This window comes from Taudactylus pleione, unplaced genomic scaffold, assembly GCF_031769625.1.
Source record: "Taudactylus pleione unplaced genomic scaffold, aTauple2 ptg000026l, whole genome shotgun sequence".
Classification (NCBI taxonomy): Eukaryota; Metazoa; Chordata; class Amphibia; order Anura; family Myobatrachidae; genus Taudactylus; species Taudactylus pleione.
In genome coordinates this window covers 39,079,975-39,103,169 of record NW_028284428.1, presented here as the reverse complement: position 1 = coordinate 39,103,169, position 23,195 = coordinate 39,079,975, and the positions used below count along the sequence as shown (strand labels likewise).

Sequence of the window (23,195 nt, the reverse complement as noted above, 5' to 3'; positions counted from 1 at the left end):
GAAAACATTATTGGAAGATGACAACAGATAGCTGCTATTAGCCTTCTGACTGCAGTGACAGGCTACAGTTGTGCCAGAAGTGATATTACTGGATTTTTAGCCAGTTCGGCCATCCATATTTGGGTAGTCAGCTTTATACCAACATTCTAGATTGCGAAATAGGGGCCGTTTAGCCCATGAGCCACTCCAAACCATTTTCAATATACCCAAACCTCAACTACATATGGTGAGACCATGCCCCTTTCAGTTATTGGTAATCAGTACTGCCCTGCAGAAATCTTTACTGTTGCCAATCATGCTTACAAAATGCGAAGGCTGGTTACTTCCACTGAAATGAGCTCCGGGAAGTAATTATGCGGCCGCCGGTCACAATCCGGACTGCAGAATGCCGGCAAAGGATTTATGATAGGCGTCGAAATACCTACGCCTATCATAATCCCGACGCTGGATTCCAGGACGATGTGTGCCTGAATGGGGTAAGTCCAGGGCGCCAGTCCTGTTAGCCGTGGGGGGGAGGGTTAGGTTTAGGGTAGTTATCGGGGTTAGCATTAGGTTTTGGGGGCGGAGGTTCCTGTTAGGCACACCTAGGGGGGAGGGTTAGGCACCCCCAGGGAGAGGTTAGGGCTAGGCACCCCCCCGGTAGGGATAGGTTTAGGGAGTGGTAAGGGGGGGTTAGGGTTAGGCACCCCTCAGGGAGGGTTAAGGGGGAGAGGGGAGGGTTAGATCACTTACATGCCGCTGTCGGGATTTGAACCGGCGGCTAAACAGTCGCCGGCATTTCAATCCTATTCTGTGAGTTCCTTTACAATCTGCTAGCCATCTGAATCTGAACTAAATATATAGCCAGGCAGTCAGCACATGTATTTCATGTGAGTCTGGTTTTAAATGTCTGATCTGGCTGCCTTCTCAATGTACTTTATTTTTGTGATCACACAGAAATGAGTTGTGTAGCAGGTCCATACTGCACTGCCGAGCATGCACATAGCTGGCACACGGTACTAAGCAAGGCCATGTGCTTTTTATATCAATTCCCAGTATTTATTTTCTGTTGTATGCTATTCTGAGCAAGGCCCTCTCCTTCAGTGTACCACTTTCAGTATCGTTATTAATTTATGTTTGTTTTGTCACATTATTGTACTAAGCTGTGGAATATAAATTGTATGCTATTCAGCAGGACACAAAAGGGCTGATGCAGAAATGAATGCAAGCCTATTTGCGGAGCATATCGCGTATGTTTTTGCACTTTGCATGCTCTGCAACCAGGCATGTGCAACTATCGGAGACACTCGCAACTAAAATGTGTGACTTGGCTATAACGGGGCATGCTGATGGAATTGTGACTATGCAGATCTGTGTGTGCAGGTAAATATGCCTGTTATCAGACAGATCTTTAGCATCGGGGATTGTGCTGCTGCAAGTATGCACTGGTAATGACAGCTATAAAACTAAGCATACAGATCGAGATGGACCAGCCACAGAGAGGCATTACCTCTGCATATGGGGGAATATACGCATTTTGTTCCTTGTGCACAATGCAGGAGTAATTATGGCTGACTTGCATACAATTCTGAATCAGCAATCAAGCTTTCAACAGTCTGAGAGATTCAGAAATATGCATTTGGTAATCCTTTGTAATAGAGGAAGTCATAGCCCGGCAATGGGGCCTAATAAACAAGGTGTTTTTCTCATGTTTAGGTAACAAATCCATGAAGTAACATAGTTATGCGGGAGATAATACTGGGGCGATTCAATTCAGCGCAATGCGAATGCTGGGAAGGAGCCCCCAAAGCTATTCAATTGACTGCACTAAGTCCGACTAAAACCACTTAAGTCGGAGAATACCGGTTACCGCGCTTAAAGCTGGGTGTTTAGTTGTGCTAACTGCCATTCTCTGATTAAAGTGCCAGCTCTTAGCAGCTCGCTAAGTGGGAAAACAGCATCGCGGCTGGCACTTAAGTCAGATTTCTACTCGCACCTCAGGTGGGTTCGAGAAGAAATCCCGTAGTCGGATTTAACAGTGCAGTCAATTGAATAGCTTTGGGAAATCCATCTCGGGGTTATTCAACATCACGCAGAATTGAATTGCACCCAATGATATCTCCTCGCACAAAAAGCCCAAGAAGGAACACTAGTATTGGGTCTATACACTATTATGAAGATATCTATAGATCAAGCTCCAGAAACGAAAAAATATTTTAATATAATGTGAGCCACACTCATGCATTGCAATGAGGGATCCATTCAGACCAAAGATCAGACATGCACATTAACACTGCCCAGCAGTGTAAACTATTGACACTACTAGCGGTGACCTTAGTGATGAGGCGTCACACGACAGCTGGCACTGAAGGAATAATGAATTGCTCCAGTGAATTTGTCTGCCGATGCAACTTGCATCAAGTTAGATACTTGATTTGCATTTGGCAATTGCAAGTAATGATGAATAAGCCCCCATACAGTGCAGAATGGACTTGTCTACTGTATTAACTTAAACAGATGAACTACCCTAACCAATTGCAAACTTTATTTTTCTAGATAAAATGTTTTTGTAGCGCTCTTTGATGTACAGATTTTGGTAAGTGCATTTTGCTTAGTAAATAGTGAAAATCTGTAAAAATGTATTTTCCAGACACTGCTCGTGTCCAGGTGTTGTAATAGCTGTAAGTGCCAGGGGCGCCGGCCAGGATGGCACTCGCCAGAGGCACCAGCCGAGTGGGGCACCGCCAGGTGGTGCCAATCAGTGAGACAAACGTATGTGTATTGTGTCTGTCATACAATGGGGATGGAGCATGAGGGGAGCTACATCACCAGTCCCCGCCAACATCCTTATACACAGTAAGCAGAGTCCCCAGCTGCCCCTGTATGGTTAGTAGTCGGCACCCAGGGCTACATCGCTGTGATCTCATCCCCCGCATACAGCTGCTGGCAGCCACCGCACAGCAGCCTGGGAGCTGGAGCCTATCACAGCTGGTTCCCAGGAGGCATCTGTCACCCTGGCCCCAGCTGCTGCATCACATGACCTCACCCTGGCCGGGATGTACTAAACGGAAAATGCGGTTAAAAACCCCCGTTTTCGTGGCTTAACCTCATTTTCTGTATGTACCATCACCTGGCCTCTGGCTCTCCGATGCGGAGGGTAACATCAGCTTTTGCTGGCGTTACCCTATAGAAGCCTATGGGCTTCTACCGCATCACGTTGGTATGAGGGATCGGGTGTAGTGGGCCTTACCGCCGGCCGCATGGCCGACGGTTCAATTCCCGACAACGGCAGCCCGGCAAGGGTGAAGATCCCGATCGTTAAAAAGGTAAGTACCGCTAACCCTATTTCCCCCCCCCAACCCTCCCTTAGGGGTGCCTAAACCTAACCCCCCCTTCCCCGCAGCCCAACCCTAAGTCTCCCGGGGGGGTGCTTAACCCTAACCCCCCCTTCCCCTAGCATAAACCTAACCTTCCAAAGGGGGGGGGGTGCCTAACCCTAAGTCCCCCCGAGGGCCCTAAAATCTAAACCTCCCAACACCCCCCCTTCCTCCTCCGCAGCTGTCCGTGCCCGGCTTACCTTCGTTCGGTATGCCGGGCATTGGTCTAATGACAGGCGTCAAGTTTTTGACACCTGTCGTTAGTAACTTGCCGGGAAGCCGGCGGTCGGCATTTAGACCGTCGGCTTCCTGACACATCCCGAGGGATCCGATTGGATCCCTCCCAGCATGCCCTGCAGCCGCGTCAGTCTGTGCATGTGTAGATGGACTCCTGTGTCATAGACCCGGAAGTCCACGGCGTAGAGCGGCTCGCAAAGGACAGCTCTTATTGGAAGAGCTGTTCATTACTATGTAAGGCGCTGCGGAACACTTGTGGCGCCATATAAAGGATAATAATAATTGCAGTACTGATCGCATATGTTAGTACATATGCGATCATTAGGGATGCGGTGACTGGCAGTAAGTAGCGCCACTGTTAGTACATCCCGGCATGGGGATGCAGGAGTGTACCAGCCATGTAACTAGTGTCTCATGTCCTGCACACTGATTTTTTTGTGTAGGACAGAGAGCGCTGCTCTTCATCACACATGTCCGGCAGTGGAAGGTTTTAGGCTGGTATATCTTAGTGATTGCTCTCTGTGGGGCTTATACAGAAACAGCCACTAAGGGGGTGATTCAATTCAACGCGAATTGAATAGCGCCGGGAGCGACCTCCCGGAGCTATTCAATTCAGTGCGCTGTGTGGTCAGAGAATGCCGGTTATCGCGCCTTATCAAGGGTGTTACGGCGCGTTAACCGGCATTCTCTGACCAAAGTGCGTGCGCACGGCTGTTAGCGCCACGCTATGCAGAAAAGCAGCTGCACGCTCGGCACTTTGGTCGGATGTCTTCTCGCATCCCCAGGGGCAAGGGCATATCTATAATGGGTGCAGGGTGTGCGGGACATACAGGCCCCTAGGTCCAGGGGGGCCCCGCACCGCACACCCTGCATCCATAGCATACTTACCTCTCTGGAGTCCCACGTCAGGGCGGGGGTCTGTCTCTCTAAAAACAACTGGAAAATGGCCGCCACCGCCATTTTGCCGTATGTGCAGTACAGAGAAAATGGCCATGGCCATTTTCCCAGTGACCTGTGCATACTCTATAGACTCTGGGCGCACTCTAGTGCCCAGAGTCTATAACCCCGGCGCTGGATGCGCACAGCTCTGTGCGCTGCCGGACAGAGAGGAAGGGGCCCGTGTCGGAGACTGCACACTGGACCCCTCCTCTCTAGAAATGCCCCTGCCCAGTGGGGTGTGAGAAAAAATCCTTAGCGCGCCCAAACCGCGGGGTGTATTGAATAGCTTCGGGAGCTCCCTCCCGCGGCTATTCAACATCGCGTTGAATTGAATCGTCCCCTAATATAGGTGGAGCCTTTTTTCTGTCTCCATTTTAAGATTTTGTTATTTTTTTTTTAATTGTGTATTTGTGTCTCCTCGCAATCCGCGTGTATTTATTTTGCTTCAAGTCTGACTTGTGACACAATCTCAGTACTGCGACTAGTACTGAGATTGTGGCTCAGGGGCACCTGGAGAGACACAGGGGCCTGGAGTGACACAGGGGAGCCTGGACAGACACAGAGGGAGCCTAGAAAGTCACAGGTGGGCACCAGTCCCTTACTTTGCCTGGGGCGCTCGGACCCTACATACACCCCTGGTAATTGCCAAATATTTAAGTAAAGTAGTAACTCCATAATTAGACATTATGTTTAAACTGTGTAATGTTGGAATGCCGATTGACACGATTGAATTATTACATTGATGATTATGAACAGTTTAACCCAATAATAAGAGGACGAGAGGAGAGCTTGGATCTGCACGTTTTGGTTGCTGATCACGGTTTTCCCTGTTCAGTGTTTCCTACCAATGTAAAAACCCTCAGCGAGGCATTTCTCGCTTCCGATCGCTCGTTGCCACCGCACCTGACACGTATCTCGGTGGGAAGTGAGTGATTCATGCAGTGACGCGGATTCTCCCAGCAGCAGCGCTGTGTGTGACCAACGCGTCCCGGCTCCCTGCCCTGCCCCTCGCTATGGACGCAGTCAGCGCTCTGTGTCTCACGACTGACTGAGCTGATAAGGGCCGGCGGGCGGGAGAGTGTTTGTGAGTGGGGCGGGCCATTGCAGCTGCTGGGGCTAAGACTTGTTTCCACTGCTTTAACTAGCTCGTTGCTGGCCACAAATTATCCGCTGCTGCTGGCTGTAGCCAGGAGGGAGAGAGATAATGTGTAACCACCACAAGAATTTTAATCTTTTTAATGTAGGCTATAATTTATCATCATATGTCGAATTAAATGGAATAAGATATTCAGCCGTCATAGGCATCCTGTGCATGTTTTTTTTTTATATTTCTCACATATTCTATTGTATATAGCACAGTGGTTTCCAAACTCGGTCTACAAGGCACCCTAACAGTCCAGGTTTTAAGGATATCCAGGTTTAAGTACAGGTGACTTATTATCTATGCACAGGCATGGATATTCTTAAATCTGGACTGTTATGTGGTTACACACTTAGCTGATGGATCGGCAGGCCAGATGACCGATTTGGAAAGTATGCGCTGTGCATACAACTTACCAATTGGCCACCCGATATGCCTGGCCAAAGGAACAAGTTGTGACATCATTGTCGCTGGTACCTGAAGCCATTATATGGGTTCGCTGTGCGTACACACATACAGTTGCGCACAATTTATAGTTCAGATAGTTATTATCTGCCTTCCTGCACGGCCTACGTGATACAAGTGTGAACGATGCTGTTCACAAACATATCGTGCCGATGTAACAAACAAAATATCGACCCAGCATTAGGAAAACAGATAGATGTGCTGGGGGTTTTTTTTGCCCTCCTTTGTGTATCTGCCAGTTCATTATTTTAGAGGGCCTAGCAAGGTGATTAGACAAGCTAACTATATTTAGGATTCTCGCAGGTATACAGTTGAGACTAAACCAGAAGAGGATACGCAACCGATTTATTGAAAGTAATGAAATATTTATGTAGCTTTCAAGTGCAGTCAGTCATTGAATTCTGGGTGCAGTGGCGTGTGCTTGTAATCCCACATTCTCAGGAAGCTGAGGCTGCGGTGGGTAGGCTGTGTGTCTACCATAAGCCAGCATCACAAAGGAGCTTGGCATCCCCAGGTTTCCTCAAATAGGAGCAAATCCGGTAAAACCAGTACTGGCGCAGAAGAAGACCTAGTTTCTTATTAGCTGCGAGATTGCACCACTAATTAGTCAATGCAGTAGAACCTGATTCATATTTCAGACCTCAGTGTCCTACTGTAATGTAAACACGTTCCACTTTATGTATAAATAATGAAATATCAGTACCCAAGGCCCTCATACACGTATTATCATTTACAGGTTTAAAATGATAGTGCTCATTACACACTCTCCCTTACAGAAAGTACCCCATTTCCCAGTGTTTTAATTATTCCCAGGACAGATTACACTTTGGAAAAACTCATCATACTCTCTCTGATATCTAATGCTGGGTACACACATAGCAATGAGTACCCAGCACGATGTCATCCGCGGCGGGTCACACTAGCCGATGCTGGCATCGACGGAACAATAGCTGCATGCATGTCTGATGGTCTATGTTGCTGACGACGTGCGGAAGCACGTATCGTCAGGGACATAGCGGGTACACACTGCTCGATGGGGACCATATGTCGTCCGTTCTGCGGGATCGGACTACATATCGTCTAGTGTGTACCTGGATTTACAAAGCTTACACTATTTTAATACTAATTTTCATGGTCAGAGCTGATGACACCTATATGATGTCATTAGAGTTATTTCTTATTTTGTTTATCTCTGTAAGGCAATGTACTATTAAATAAAAAGTAGCAAGCTCATGCTTTAGTGGTTCCTATGTTAATAGCGTAATAATTAAACAATAACAAACGCTCTTTACAGGTATATTAGTAATCCCATCATCATACTAAAGAAGAATAAAGGACAGTGTTTCATGATGGAATACCTTATTCATAAAATACCATACTTCCAGGGCTTGGTAAATGGGAGTTGCTTGTATTTTTAAGATTTGAGGTTTAGTATAAATTTTGATCCATATCATTATAGAGTCAGAAAGGTGTATCTGTTGCTTTTTAATGCTGATCTCTATTCATCATCTGCTTCTCCAATCACAGTAGTATGCAATAATTGATTTCAGTAAAAAAAATACATTATGACCACCAATCACTTGCACTTCCTCCTGCAATTCCTATATTAAGGGTGCAGTAACTGACAGTATGAACACATTAGGGGCATGGCTGTGAAAGGAAGTATTCTTTCTCTCATTACTTTAATACATCAACACTGTCAATCACCACCCTCCTAATATAGTTATTGCAGGAGGAAGTGCAGGTGATTAGTGTGTCATACTTCTCTTTTTCCTGATTGCAGAGCGTGGTGACCAGAGATAGAAAAGGATACATGTTGGAAAATGAGGGAGACAGAAAGTACCACCTCAGACTGAGTAAAGAAACACTGTAAGACCACAGCACAAATCCACAAGTCCCCACACCACATGCCTACTTCTGCACAGTTTGTCATCCATGGATTAGTGGGTCAAGATGGTGGCTTGTGGGGAAGCAGAAGTGCATAGTAGCCAATTGTAGTAGCTGGGAAGATTGATGGAATTTCATGCTGTCTCGATCATATTCAGAAGAGATTTCATTATTTGGGACAAAGTTATATAAATGGAATAAAAAGAGGGTGTATTTACCAGGGTTTTCCCGCGTGGTGGGAGAGTGCACAGAATGTTTGTCCCTATTAAACGAATTGTTCTCTGTAGTATCCCTGAAGTACCAAAGATCTTGTCTCCTCCCTATACTCATAATTGCATTTTGCACTTTTCAGTTGAACTATGCCAAAAGTGCAGCTCAAACACTCAAAAATGATGCATGTAATAAATATAGTCCCCTCTCTTGTATGATACATTTGAGACCTAAATGCATGTAGGCTGCTCAACTTTTCAATTAAACTTGCGACGTATCATTCAGTGTGGGCACATTATCCACTGCACAGTATAATGAATGATTGCACGATAAGAATGTCGTTATCGTTCAATCCGTATTTCATTGTGTAGTGGATATGCACCTTTACTTTGGTTGTGCATGCGCACTTTGAGGGCCGGGCAATATGGGCCCTCGTTCTGTAGGAAGAGATTCAGTGGACTACTGCCATCTGAAGAATCAAGTTCAGAAACTGAAAAGTTGTTAGAGCTTGATAAATTGCCTAACTACGTCTACATATACTCAGTGTCATAACTAGGGTATTTGGAGCCCAGGGCAACATGAAAAACGGAGCGCCCCCCCCAGCCATGTGAAATCGACGAAAAAGTGGGCGAGGTCACATGCAATAAGGGGAGTGGTCACTTGAAAATAGGGGCGTGTCAACATGACACACCACCGTTTCTCGTCACTCTGGGAACATTCCTTTCCATTTCACATGCACCTTAATGCCCCTAGCAGTAGTGCCCCTTATGCAATGTCCCCAGTAGGAGTGTCCCTTATGCAATGCCTCCAGTAGCAGTGTCCCTGCAATGCCCCCAGTAGCAGTGCCCCCCTGTAGTAATGCCCCCTTATGCAGTGCCCACAGTAGTAGTGTCCCTTATGCAGTGCTCCTTATGCAATGCCCCCTGTTGTAGTGCACATTATGCAATTCCCCTTATGCAATGCTCCCTGTTGTTTTGCACTTTATGCAGTGCCCCCAGTAGTGCCTCTTATGCAGTGCCCCTTATACAGTGCCCCCAGTAGTGATCCTTATGCAGTGCCCCGTATACATAAAACACACAGACACACATAATTATACTTACCCGAATCCCTGCTCCTACACCCGCCGTCATCCGCTCCTCCAGTCCCGCTCAGCACTATTGGAGAGACGTCATGACATTTCTCCCGTCACCCACTGCGGGAGCCGGAAGGCGGAGCTCATGAGTGAGCTCCAGCCCGTCTCCGGCCCTGGGTGCAGCAGCCAATATGAGTCTGTCTGACTCTTATTGGCTGCAGTGTTAAAACAAACACACTGCCCTGGACGGCGTACGGTGGCGCCCCCTGCGCCGCAAGGCATGTGCCCCGTTTGACTCCCCCCTAGATACGCCACAGCATATACTGTATGGGGAGATATCCATCGAATCTTCTGCATTTATAGATTGATACATAGGGTACTTTAAAGTGTGTAAAACATACAGAAACGATTGTTTCCGCTTGTATAACTGGGCTGGGCACTTTAATAAATAGACCCCTATAAGAGAAAAATGGATATTCTTAAGAAGGGAATATTGTAAGTGGTGACAAGTTGGACTTTCGAAAATTTCCACCCTGCGTATTTTCTAGCCCATCTGCCAAACTAGGAGCAGAATGAAGATCACTGTTATCTGCCATGAAATGTAGGTGCAGTTTAGCACATAAATAAGCAATGTGGATCCATAATATTTGCTGTTTGGAATGACTGTTAACTGGTATGAATATGCAGTGACACATTACATTAGGAACATGAATGCATACCTGTGCTGGCTGCCACCCTGGCATGTGATGAGTTATGGGAAGGCTTTTAACACCAACATTGCAACTGAAAAGCTGTGAAAATTAGCTCTATATGTGTCAGCCCTACTCCATTATAAAACACCCTAGTTGATCAGGCCCACGACAATCCAGGGACAAGAGCTGCTGCTCAGCACGAAACTAGGATTTGTCATCTCTCACTAGCTAGATGAGCCAAGCAACGAGAACCTTGAAACCTCCTCCTCTCCAAACAGGCAGCGGAATAAAGCAGGTCAACAGCCGCCTGCACAGACGTTTCTAAAAACAGCCCCACCCCTTGCTCCCCGCCACTGTCCAACAAGTGCTCCTCTAGATGTCAATATGCATGCAAGCAATTCGAGGTCATTCAAGGAACAAATATGCCACAAGTCATTTTATTCATGAAAAAAAAAAAACTTAATCTGTCTCCTGGCAAAGGCCAGTTATTTTTGCATGATATAGGTTTCCATATGTAGCCTTGTATTGGAAAATATTGCTACGTATAGTTAATAGATCATTTAAGTTTGAAACAATAATAGAAGAAAAAATGTTTTCTATCTCTGGGCGGTATTCAATTGTATCGCCCTCTTACGCGCCTGACCCGACCATTTTGGGCGCGATCAGCGCGAAAAGCAGTAACAAATGAATAGCGCCCCGCGATCTCCCGTCAGTGTAGACGGTAGATCTGGACCGCGAAAACAATTGAATACTGCCCTCTGTGTGGTTAAAACTGCTTTTGATTATTTATAAATAAAAGCATTCATACTCCCCAGGTTTATACCAAGCTGCGTGTTCAGGGCAGCTTTGCACACTGGATTGTAAGACAGAGCTGCAATGAGTCTAGGGTGTGCACTTTTGCTTGCTGGCTCTTTGCTTATGACATATTATATTGAGTTCTTTGCTATGACTGCTGCTTGTGAAATACCATATCTTCAAACTGTCGTGGTCATTGAATCTCCTGCAAACTGCACAAAAATAATATTTTTTCATTCAAATGCTCTATACCACAGGTTCTCAAACTCGGTCCTCAGGACCCCAAACAGTGCATGTTTTCCACATCTCCACACTGAATCAAGTGAAATAATTAGCTCCACCTGTGGACCTTTTAAAATGTGTCAGTGAGTAATGATTACACCTGTGCACCTGCTGGTTGACCTGCAAAACATGAACTGTGTGGGGTCCTGAGGACCGAGTTTGAGAACCACTGCACTATACTAACCATAATAACAGTCAGGCCTGTTGAGCTGTTATTTTCAAATCTGTTCGTTATCATTAAAATGTGTTAATCAGTTCAGTTCTTTTTCTGTATTTTAAATACACATTTGAATACTCTTGATTGAATCAATGATCCCTGCTTCCAGCATATTGATATCTTTAGCTCCATGTCCACACAAGTTACAAGACCATATATACCCATGTGTAAACCCCAAGAATGTTACAGCACTGTATATCAGTAAAGGGACCTGTCATATGCCTGGTCATTCCAGTCTGCCTCTGCTCTGCCGCGCCACCAGCTGTGACTGCTGCTCGGCCCATTCCTCCACCCCTCTGTCCTAACCCCCCATTCGCTCCATTCTAACCTCCCCTGCACTGCTCTCGCTGCCACCCCCCAGACATGCCGTACAGTGAAGTAAAGATTTTTTTTTTGTTATCAGTGAGTGGGGTAGCATCGTGTTGTAGTGGTTAGTATTAAACATTTTATCACTTTACCGGTGCTGATGCCCACCTCTAAAAAATTCTGCCAATCAGACTTTCAAACTCTTCCGAAAGCTTCAAATGTGTTCTTAAAACCCACTTCTTTATTAAAGCCTTTTGATTCTCATTCTAACCCACTACTCTATTCTCCTCGCTCACTGTCTTTCCTCATTGTGACCCCTGTATGTCCACCCATCTTCTTTAGATTGTAAGCTCTCACAAGCAGGGCCCTTTTCCCTCTTGTGCTTTTCTCAAGCTCACTCATCATCTCCAAAAATGGCATTGAACTTTAGGGGTATAATGACTGCATGTGCACCAATGGTTATATAGAGTGTACACCATGTTATACAATATTTCATATGGGGTCAATTTAATTAGGATGGAGTTGGCGAAATTAAGTTTGTTTAATTAAACATGTAACGTTCCCACTAGGCTGTTTCAGCATGGGCTCCATGCCTGATTTTAAAAGGCTAAACTGCGTCCTGCCCTTATAAAGGCATCTCCCACTGTGCCTCTTCCTGTCCCCGCTGTCCCCCCCCCTGGTGGGCTGCAGTATCCCGCGGGGAGTTAAATGTTAGATTAGCATTGAGCAGGAGGTAAAGAGATGCCGTGTGCATGAGCACGGCATCTATTCATAGTTCGGGGAGAGCTTGGGGGCAACCTGCTGGGAACACCTCCTAGAATGATGAAAAGGGATGCTTTCCGCAAGGTCATGCCCCTCCTACGAGATGCCACACCCCCTTTCCGGGCACGTGCGCCTTCACGGGCAGAAGTGCCCTGGTTTTTGATCGGCGCCCTGTCTGATCATGAAGCTAAAGTTAACATTAACACGCATACATCACATGAATGCACACACCCAAGACATGCCGGATTCAATTAGAAATGCCAATTTACGGCACTCACGGCAAGGTTGCACGACTTCCTACAAAATGCGAGGTGGAAGAAGTACAAAAAAAGTGGGGAAACCATTCTGGACCCCCAAAAAAGTGACAACTGAGATAGCAGGGCCATATAGAAGGCTGTTTCTGTTACTGGAGATTTTTAAAAGGTGTCAAATGGCTGATTTGTGCACTTTTTATTAATGGTCGAAAAATTATAGCAAGCATTTTTCAGCATTTTGGAGTACAGAAAAATTTCTATACAGTCATTTTTCATAGTTTTCATATAAGTTTGTAAAAAGTTGGAATAACACTTTTAAGCTGGGTTTACCCACTGGAGCGATGCCATTTGTTCCGTCATCGGAACGAATGCCCTTGAACTGTTCACAATTGAACGAGTTAATGAACGACGGAACGATCACTGTTCCATCCTTCATTAACTTATTACAGGTTGCTAGTGATATCACTAGGTTTGATGTGCAGCACATTAAACCTAGCGACTGTAGGAGTGCGCAATCGCCGGTAAACACTGAGTGATGTAGACGATATATTGTTACGAAATGGCAAATCGCCGGACATCACTGCAGTGTGTACCAGCTTTACCTCTCCTTTTCAAGTTCAAAAGTCCCTCTCCTATCAATAGACCTTCACATACCTGCCGCACACCAGTGATGGACACAACTACTGTGCTGCAATATGGTAATGCTGCAGGTGGCGTCTAGTGAAATCAGACATCTCCTGCCAGGGGAGTATTTAGAGAGGAGGGGGCCCGTGTTCACTCACCATCCGGGGCCCCCTCCTCTTTCTCTGGCAGCTTTGGTGTACTGACAGGTTCAGTAGACTCCGGGCACTAGTCTGTAGCCGGAGTCTACTGCGCATGCGCAGAACGCCGGGAAGTGGCCATTTTCCAGGCGCTCTGTGTAGCTCCTCTCCAGCTGACGTTGGACTTCGGAGAGGTAAGTATTAGAAAGTATGGGTTCAGGGTGTGCGGTGTGAGCCCCCCTCGACCCAGGGGCCTGCACCCGTTATAGATACGCCCCTGCCTCCTGCCGGCTTCAGTGATCCGGTGCTGCATCCAAAAACACGGTATCAGATCACTTTCATGAACATCGACCATCTGAATAACCCTCATATTACTCAGGATGGCCAGGGTGTTCAAACTTACGGAGCAGACACTGGCCGCTGCACTCCCAGAAAACAAGGACGATACGCCCGTTTTCAGGAACACAGCTTAGCGCCACCCCAGAACAGCATGCTGTGGCTTAGGGCTTAGTTGCAGAAAGAGACCTGCACATGCGCAGATCTATAACCATCGGAGATGTACGCACCATCGGAAGCATAAATCTCTTAATAGGCACCAATGTAAGAAGCTGCAGATCCCTTGTGGCACCATGTAAAAAAGCAGCTGTTCTACTTGTTGAAAGACCATTAAAATACAAAACCGTTGCAACCTTGTTTTGCGGCCTCAGGATGTGAATGTGCCTGGAGGTGTCAGTGCTACAGGTGACTCTCTTCCCAGCTGAAACGGTATGAAATACAGATGGCTGAATAGTCGCCGGTTCTCATACGGACGCCGGAAGCCCGAGGGGCATGAAAGTACCCTAAACCTCCTTTGGTGGTGCCTAACCCTAACCCCCCTGGGGTGGTGCCTAACCCTACCCCCGGTAGTGTCTATCCCTAATCCTCCCTCCCCGCACCCTAAATTTAACTCTCCCCGTGGGGTTCCTAACCATAACCCCCCCTTGCCCTAGCCTAACCCTCTCCAGGGGGTGCCTAACCCTAGGTCCCCCTGCGGGTGCCTAAACCTAACCCTCCCCCCTCGCGGCTGCAACTTCACTATCCCCGGCTTACCTCGTTCGGGATGCCAGGCGTTGGGATTTCGGCATGGGGCTAAAGATAGGCGTCGGCATGTTGACGCCTATCTTAGTCCTGGGTCAGCCTTCTGCCGGCTGGGATTCCGACAGGCGGCGGTAAATTAACCACAACACCCCCCTCCCCAGTGCAGTATGATACAGGTTGTGTAGATGCTATTTTATACACCTTTGAATCCCGCACAGTGGGGTTTTGCTGTGGATAACTATAATATAGATGATATATGGAAAATAATGGTTTGGAGGACTAGTGTTCGAGCAGAGAACAGGTTTGGCCACATTGAAGGTTTGCAGAGGCGCAATGCTCAGCCATACACTCCATATAAAAGGCAGCACACATTTAACTTTTCCCGTAGCAGGCTAGGCAGCTTCTGCAGTGATGTTCCCCAGGAGTTGGCTGCGGCTGTGTCCGGGGGAAGAGCCATGTAATAGGCAGAAATAAACGTGGCGGAGATAGTTATGAGCCTCAGGCTGCGCTCAGTATGTGAGGGTTAACGGGAGCGGAGCGCTCATGTATAGAACAGGGTGAGGTGTTGGAAGCTTAGCTGCCTGCAGCTCTAGTGAGGACTCTGAGGCCATAGACAGTGGAAACTGGCGCCCCGCCAGCCTAGAGAGGGAGGAGAGGACATGGAGGAGGGCTGCGCTGACAGCAGACCAGAGAGAGATGCATGCACGGAATGCGCTGCCAGAGCTGCTACACTGAGATGCCTACAGATAGGCTGGCACCAGCCCACAGACACTTCCAATATACAAGGAAGCAAATAGCCTCATTCAGAGAGTGACATGGAAAACATAAGGTTAAAGAGATACTGTAACTGGTAAGGCAGAGACCGCACAGGGGAACAACCAGACTCATGTAGGTTACGCGACAGTCACCCACATGTTAATGTGAGCGAGTCAGACGCCTCTTCCGTAAGCAGCAGTCAGACGCCTGCAGAGGGACAGTCAGAAATAGAAAGATATGCGAGCACAGGAAGAGAGACTGAGTGACAGGTACCGAGAGACAGATACAAAGTGCAGCGAAGGAGTGTCATGCAGCTCATGCCTAATGTTGTGTCTTGGTATATATATGTTGCATGGTTGGCACAAGGGTTGAATGTCTCCTTAAGGTGTGCCGTTTTACCTATAACATATGAGTATTAGTGGAGTGTTTTACTGGGTACTGATTGTCAACCATGCCTGTCATCACAGACCAAATGTCGACATTGTCAAAATATTGACATTTCCATTAGGTTTAGAACTACTTTAAAACCACATCATCGACATTCTGACCATGTAGAAATGTAATCAGTGTCAACATGCTGAATGTCAACATGATAAACATGTTGACATTCACATGTCGACATTATGGGGGTCAATCCAATTAGCCACAAAGGAGATGAGTTGCAATGGTGCCACAACTTGCCTGCCTTGCAGCTCGCTTTTACCACAGACTCGCATATTCACAGCTAAATGAATTGACCCAAGTGAATGTTGACGTAATATACCGAACCCAGTGTATGACTAAGCTTATATGGAGCAAATTGTCTTACTATATACCAATTATGTAAATCCCCCTGTCCAAAAAAAAAAGGTCACCTCCAGTGGCGGCTTCAGAAAAGGGGCTGCAGCGCAGTCCAAAATTCAAATAGGGGAGCCACATCAACTGCCAGTGAGTCCCGGCTGGTGATGTTTTGGCTGCATTTGGGGTAGCAGTTGGTGTGGCTCCCCTATCTGAATTTTGGATTATGCTGCAGCCCCACCTCTGGAGCTGCCCCACCTCTTTAGATACAGATGTCTTGTAACCAGACGTTTTATTAATGTAGAAAAAATAGCTTACTTTATCTTTGCAACATCTCTTATTCCACTCTGCAGTTATGTCTCAATTTGTTACCGCTTGTCCACCCAATTTTGAGCTGTACATTCATCCCAGTTATTAGCACAAAGGTGAATAGCATGACAATATACAAGTGGAACCATCTTACAGAGGCTATAACACTATAAACCCTACTTACTTGTGGTGAGAGCTCCTACATCTACAATTGTCTGCGGTTCGAAAAAAGTTGTTAGAAGCACCCAGTCTGACCTGCCAGCTGTCATGTACATTAGGTAGAAGTGTATTACAATAGTCAAAGTATTAAAGGGTGAGGGCATGCAGGAGGATTTAAGGGGACAGATTTTGGCAAGGCTTGTAGCAGGAATCAGGATTACATATGAATAGTCCATTCATTTACTATTTCTGGTTTATCAACTGGGGGCCTAATTCAGAGATGGTTGCTAATGCAGCTGCTCTCGCAATAGAGGTTGCGGGAATATGCAAATACTCTCAGCCTTCCCTATGTGCTCCAATGTGCGATAGAGTGTGTACGAGCGGTGAGACGCCCACTTTCAGGCTGTGTGGTCTGTGCATTTGCAGTGGAGTTTGTAAACACACCAACATTGATGCAACATCGACATTTACGGTAGCTACTACTAATACTCTAGCCACTCTCCTCAAACCTAACTAAACATGGCCTCTGAAGCATTGTATTTATGACTACTATTCATGTACCCCTCCTTTAATGCAGCAGCATTCCCAGACACGGCCATGACACTCCCTTAACACGTTCATGAAACTACCCCTTTTTGCGATAACTTTAGGTTACCTACTAGTCTCCACCCTGATATGCTCAGGGATTGTTAGAGATTCTGTACTCATTTGTAAACTGTATCGCACACATTGATTTGCATGTGCGCAGTCAGAGATTTCTAGACATTTTACGCACGTGCAGTAGCAAAACATCGCTCATGTGCGTGAATATCGGCACTGTGTCCACCTCTGGGAGCGATTCAGTTGTTATGTGGGAGGTTAGAATTAATGAGAGCCCAGTTTTTTAATTGTTCTGGGCGCTCATTAATTATCGCCCTCTTCATGTTTTATTAAACCGGGTTTAGCAGTGTAAAACAGCTAAACCCATCTACAGTCCTGGTTAGGGAGCCCAACCTCTGGTTTCTCTCATATTTTTGCATGCACACCCTGCATTATTTAAATCTTGCAATTTAGAGTATGTACATTGTGAAATTAAAGGAGCACTTGGCAATACATTTTTTATATTCTTAATTACATAAGAGGTGTTTTATTTAGAATCTTTTTTTATCTTTTTCTTTTATAACATTTTGAAATGAATGTTAGAGAAAAGCAGATTAAAAATAAAAAAAACAATCCTAGCCAAGATGTCCAATCATCTGACACAAAAAAGAAAATATAGTCTCTTTGATCCTAAAGCAAGAGCTAGCTCATATCGGCACACTCAAAAATGTTTTTCATAGGTAGGGTGGTTATATTTGGTTAAATACGGTAATCTCTGCTTTCACATTCAGAGTAATCTGTGAGTGGAGCATGGAAGTTCAAGGATTGTGTGAATGCAAATGTCTGCTAAGAAATTGCACTGGATCATTGCAGAATATAAAAATATAAGTATATTCTGGATATCTAAGTAAATGGTCTGGAAAAGGCCTTTTGTGGAACTCGCTAGAAGAGCTAAAATTTTAAGGGGATAGTATAATATTTAAAATAATTTGTAATAGTAGCATGCAAAATATTTTTTCCTATAGAGTGGCGCATTTATCTTTGGGGGAACATTTTATTGTGATGAGTTGCTATTCATGTATCCCTCCTTTAATTACCACATGTTAATATTGTACACACAGGACCATGCCAAGGGCTGTCCAGGCACAGCAACGCCTATGTCCATCTTAATGGGATTCCTTGTTGGCCACCTCTTTGCCATGCATGCCATGTGCAGGGGGGAGGGGTGGCAGCGCCCTGTACGGCAGTATTTGCACATAATTCTCCCCCCTGCAGCCTAACCCTAACCTTGTCTCTCTCCCCCACCCCCTCCGGAGACTAACCCTAACCCCCCACCCTCCTAGTTCCTAATCCTACCCCATCAGGATGTCAGCGGTCGGGATGCTGGTGCCGGGATTCTGACCCATTTCTGGATTCCGGTGCCAGCATCCCGACCATCAGGATGCCAACTACATCCTGCTGTAACATATGATATTCTAGCATATTAGGGACATCAAATTATAGAATTGTGGGTGAAAATATAAGAGCAACTGTACAAAAAAAATTTCCTTATTAGTGTCTTTTACACATACAGTAGTTCTGGCATTTGACAATGCTACCTACAAGGCCAGTCCTGGGTGGTGACATCCCCTGGTGCACCACACCCCCACAGAAAAGCAGTTAAGGAGAGAAGTGCTCTGAACGGATCCCTCTCTGTACTCCGATAGCTTTTTCCAGCCTGTTAACATCATCTGAAGATAGTGTTAGCCATCTGAGACAAACTTTGAAAACTAGATTTTTGGAGTTTGATAAATTGCACAATTACAACGTCCTCATATAAAGGGGTATATTTACTAAGGGGTTTGTACGGGATCCCGGTGCTGATAATGCCGGCGGTCAAAATCCATGCAGCATAATCCCGAAGGTTTGAAATCCCAACATATGCAGATTGTAACCCTACTCCTAACCAACCTTTCCCGCAGCCTAACCCACCCCTACCTCAGCCTAACCCTACAGCCCCCCCCTCTCCTCTCCCCAGTGCCTAACCCCTAATACTCGCCATCCGGCAAAAACGTACGGTGAGGTCAGTGGCTGGGGAGGCACACATGGAGATGGGTCTGAGTGCTGGGAGCCTGTCTCACCGACCTATTCATTGTAACTCTCCCCTCACTAAACTAAGCTTGAGTGTCTAGTGATTCTCCTACCTGCATCACTGTCTTCTATTACTTCTGCTGACTGAGCTCCGATCTCTAAACACTGCAGTGCACTTCCTGGTCACATGACACATCCAAGGTGTCCATCAGTGCTCAAGGCACGACCCCCATACTCAGAGGCATGCCTCTATTAGCTCTCTTTCTGTGCAGCTTACTGCCCGTTGTGGGGGCCTGCCCCCAGCTAGCAAGCAGTGACTGACTATACAGAATTGAGGCTAAGCTGTTTCTGCCTCATCTCTCATCTCCCTGCAGTCCCAGGGAGCTCCACAAAGATGGTGAGTATTAACTGATGAATAATGATTACAATAGTTTTTAAGTTTTAAATATCTTCTTTGTATTATTCTAATCATTTTTGTATAAAATCTCAAGAGTATGACGGGGGAGGCTCTGCCTACTCTGACTGCATATTCCGGACGTCCGGATTGTAGCTTCTGTGATTCCGGCCGCCGGCAATCTGTTCGCTGGGATGCCGACTACATCTTGTACTAAGCAGTGATAAGCCTTTTTCAGATTTCATTCACCAAGGGATTTCTCATGCAGACTTGTTATTTTCGTTGTCTACCGCGTCCATATGGTCTGACATTGTGATCGTTGTGTGTTCAGCTCATCTTATCGCAGTTTGCCAACAAAAGATAACGCCTGCTTTGTGTGGTTGGTGAGCTAGACCAACTCCTCCCCAAGCTCCCTCCTACCTCCTCATTTTATCACTACAAAACCACAAATGTATATAATAGACCCTCATCTATTGCAGAAGGGCTAATACAAATGATAGGTGTTGTAGAGGATAGACTCAGAAAACTAGGTATACCCTTGCTGCACCTATAAGTGACCATCTCTGGCTTTCTCCTATGTTGATGATGATTATTGTGGAGTTTGAATGAGGGGGCAGTTGCCTCAGCTTACAACAGTAGGGGATCCTTATTATTTGGACTATGATGATATGTTAGTTACCACTGCACTGACAGTTTTTCTGTATATTTACCAGACTGTGGTATGTTCCAATATTGTCTTTAAAGTAGGAGATATCAGCAATATCTTCTGCGTTCAGCACATGATAAACAGGAACAATAGATAAATCATGCAGAAACTGCTCATTCCACACATTAATGTAAGGGGCCAATAAGGTTGATAAATAGGCTCATGTTTTTGACACCCGCCAACACTCTGGCATCCTAGATACCACCTTGGTTATAGTGGTAGTGCTGCCCATTGCTCCTTATGATGAACAAGAGACCCTAAAGAAATAGACCTTTTTTTATCCGCTGGCTTGAAGTAGTGATATTAGGTACATGCGGAGGAGAGAAACCTATATGTAGTTTGGGGGTGGGAGGGGGTCATATCATTTCTACAATATATGTTTCTGCCAATATGTTACAGTTCCGGAGTGTCTAGTTTATGTAATGAAACGAGTTGCGTTGAGAGATTAGAGTAGGCGATATATATGCTTATGCTATCTTTATTATAGATAGGTTCTGCTACAGCTCAAGAGGCTCTGTCGAACAACAAGGTGTGCTAATGGCTGGATATCTGGGTCACTGGGCTCACCCTATTTACCAGTCACATCGCCCCCAGCAGTCGGCTGAACACGGAGCACTAGCAGATAAAGAGATAGGAGAGGGGCGTGTATGCAGCGAGGCAGCAGAGATGTGTACAGGGAGATACAGAGACACGCAGTAGAGAGCGGAATGAGACATATACCAGCACACAATTACCGACAGGCTCAGACACCCAGCAGTAAGCATGCAGCCTGAGATAGGTAATGAGGACATTATGGGGAGACAGCCAGGAGGAAATAATAGGCTCAGATGAGGGGGATTGTTGCTGGGTAATTGGGAGCGTCAGTTGGACATTACATATTAGAGAGCGCAGCTGCTGCTGCTTCGTTATATTTAATAACCCGGCGCTGCCTCCCAAGAGGTTCTACAGCAGCTGAGGTCACTGCGGGAGTTTAGCGCTAGTTTATTGTGTATTCAGGGTGGATTATTCCCCCTCCCCCAGCACATAGCGTTATCAGGTGAGGTCCCCGGTGCGCTTTGCCTGCAGCGCACATTATTATTGTGACTGAGTACAGCTTCTCCTATCGGGTTTCCCCCCCCCCCCCCTCAGCTAACACCTTCTCCCGCAACACAGCCGCCGCCGTTCCCCCAGCATCTAACACCGGGGGAGGAGAGAAGGGGGAGGAGGCCACCGCCGCCACTGCTGCTGCTGCCACCTCCCACCGCTCATCTTTCTTCTTTCCTGGGGGCTTTGGAGATTGACCTCGCTAACCCACCCCCACCCGGCGCCGCCTCCTCCTTCCAGGCAGGGGAGGGGCACATCCCTCCCAGCGGCTCCGCTGCGTGCAGACCAGGCATCCTGCAAATAATAATAAACTTTGGTGCGATCGCTGCACGTCTGGAGACGGCAACACAGATATCTCTATACCCGGTCTGTACAGAAGTGGCGGAGCTGTACATTCACCGACGATCACTGGGGAAAGGATCTGGGCTCAAAGCGGATTTATTATATATCTGGAATTATGCTGCGACTGGGCTGCTTTTTTCTTATTGGGATTTACACAGAGGATCGACGCCGGACACGGTCACTCGCGGCATAGAGCTCCGTACAGGGCAGGGTCCATCATCGGTTGCCTCCCCGGGACTGCTGGTGAGTTGCTGGGGGTTGTAGGGTGCAGAGGGACCGAAACACCTGCTTCACCCGCCGGCTGTTTGCTCCGGCCAGGATCGTGGATGGGGCACCGGACGGAGAGAAGGGCACGGGAGCGATTATAGACCAGATAGTGTAGTGCCGGGCCGCCGCAGACCAGATGTATATTGAGGAAGATAATATATACATGCTGCTGTAGTATATATAGATACATGGGCTATTCAGATATGGATACGTTAAACTGTTTGACAGTTTGCTAAGATTATTTAGTATATATGTTATCGTGTTACTGAGGTTAGGAGTACACAAGTTGGTATTTAAATGCCCGTGACACCCAAGTGCTGAAACTAATGGCGCAAAGTAATCGGTCACATATTACGTGTGTTTGTACATTTAGCGGAGATCCAGTGGGGCTAATAGTGCTCTGTAATGAGCGTGAGTCGGAGCAGCGAGCCACCACCGGGCTGCACCCAGCCTGTGAATGCCCTCGGAAGCCTCACGGGTTGCGTTTAGAATGTAGAAGTGTCTTGTAGCAAATGTTATTCCTCCGTAAGTCGTACGGGGCTTGGTGTGTGTTCCCATTGGGGTGTCAGCAGTTATATCCATCCCCGCTTCACATTCGGGGAAACATTTGCCACATCACACTCGTGTTGGTGCTATTCGAAGTGATTTTAAAAACGGCTTTCTTAAAAATGCCTTCTTGAGCGCTGTAACTGCTATATTAATTTAGGGTGCTAGTGAGGAAAAAAGCATTGTTCATATATCCACAGAACGTGTTTTATACGGTGTACCACCCAAGCTCATTGCGCACGGAAGCCGATCAGCCTGCGTGTAACGAGATCGCTGCGATCTATATACTTCGTATACGAGATACCCTTCTGTCCCCGTCACAGCGCATTATCTGAAGGTTGTAGCGTGTCATTGATCACCATGATCTGTGGTTTGGAAGGAGGAGGGTGAATTGGTAATTTTGGATATAAGGGGAAAGTCCCGTGGTTGCGCATCCTGTCCACAGTGCGTGAAATGAATACACTGCATGCGGGTCTGCTGCCATCTGAGCTAATATGTAAACTAACTGTATAGCCACGTATTCATATCTTATTGAAAGGTATTATATTATTTTTCAAGCTTAAGTTCTGACCTTTTTAAAGTGTATGATGTGGGGCTAGGCTATTACTTAGGTTATACCTGTGTATAAGAACAATGTATATAGCTTGGCAGCAACATGTATTGGTGCTTTCTGGTGTTTTGCTCTTTGCCTGCAATTTGGCACTGTTTAATTGCAAAGAGCTGAACACATTACATTCTGCACCAAGACGGCTAC

The 23,195-nt window shown here is 46.4% G+C and overlaps 1 protein-coding gene across 4 annotated transcripts in view; it reads left to right on the top strand.

The window, feature by feature from the left end:
- BCOR (BCL6 corepressor) overlaps positions 1 to 23,195 on the top strand; it is a 162,108-nt gene that overhangs the window by 97,390 nt on the left and 41,523 nt on the right. For 2 of the 4 annotated variants that reach the window (XM_088451694.1, XM_088451691.1), the window contains exon 1: positions 21,586 to 21,871. The exons of the other annotated variants lie outside the window; for them this stretch is intronic. The gene's annotated coding sequence lies outside the window, so the exon portion shown is untranslated. Of the gene's footprint in view, positions 1 to 21,585; positions 21,872 to 23,195 lie in introns of those variants that run through there. 4 annotated transcript variants of the gene reach the window in all.